Here is a 425-nt window from a genome sequence, read left to right as displayed (position 1 = left end):
ACACGCATTCCTGTCTATGCATCCTAATTCATGCTGCTGCTACAGAAGCTGCTGCCTCCTCCTACTCCTACACTTACTCCTGCCTCCTCCACTTCTCCCCCCCCCCCCCCGACTCCACTTTCTATTTCATTTTTACCACCACCTTACCTTCTCCACCTCCAACACCACCATTTTCAACCCCCCCCCCCGCTAGCATCACAACCTCCCCCTTTTCCTCCTTCTCCACCATATTCTCAACCAACTGCACTTTCACATCTTCCACCTCCATCTTCTCCACCCCCTACACATTCTCCACCTGCACATCCACCCCAACCTCCACCCTCTCCACCTCAATCCACTCTCTTCTCCTCCAATGCCAATATCCACCGCATCAGCACATCACAGGGTACGGAAAGTGACGATAATGTCAGGCGAGAGTTCGGCAA

At 53.2% G+C, this 425-nt stretch overlaps 1 protein-coding gene across 1 annotated transcript in view; it reads right to left on the bottom strand.

Annotated features, from left to right (window-relative positions):
* The window catches only part of LOC119593385 (serine/threonine-protein phosphatase 2B catalytic subunit alpha isoform-like), a gene marked incomplete in the record, with an annotated part of 201939 nt that overhangs the window by 112075 nt on the left and 89439 nt on the right, over positions 1-425 (bottom strand).

Source organism: Penaeus monodon, chromosome 32 (assembly GCF_015228065.2).
Source record: "Penaeus monodon isolate SGIC_2016 chromosome 32, NSTDA_Pmon_1, whole genome shotgun sequence".
Classification (NCBI taxonomy): domain Eukaryota; kingdom Metazoa; phylum Arthropoda; class Malacostraca; order Decapoda; family Penaeidae; genus Penaeus; species Penaeus monodon.
The sequence above is the reverse complement of the archived record's forward strand: the minus strand, read 5'-3'. Positions and strand labels throughout refer to the sequence as shown.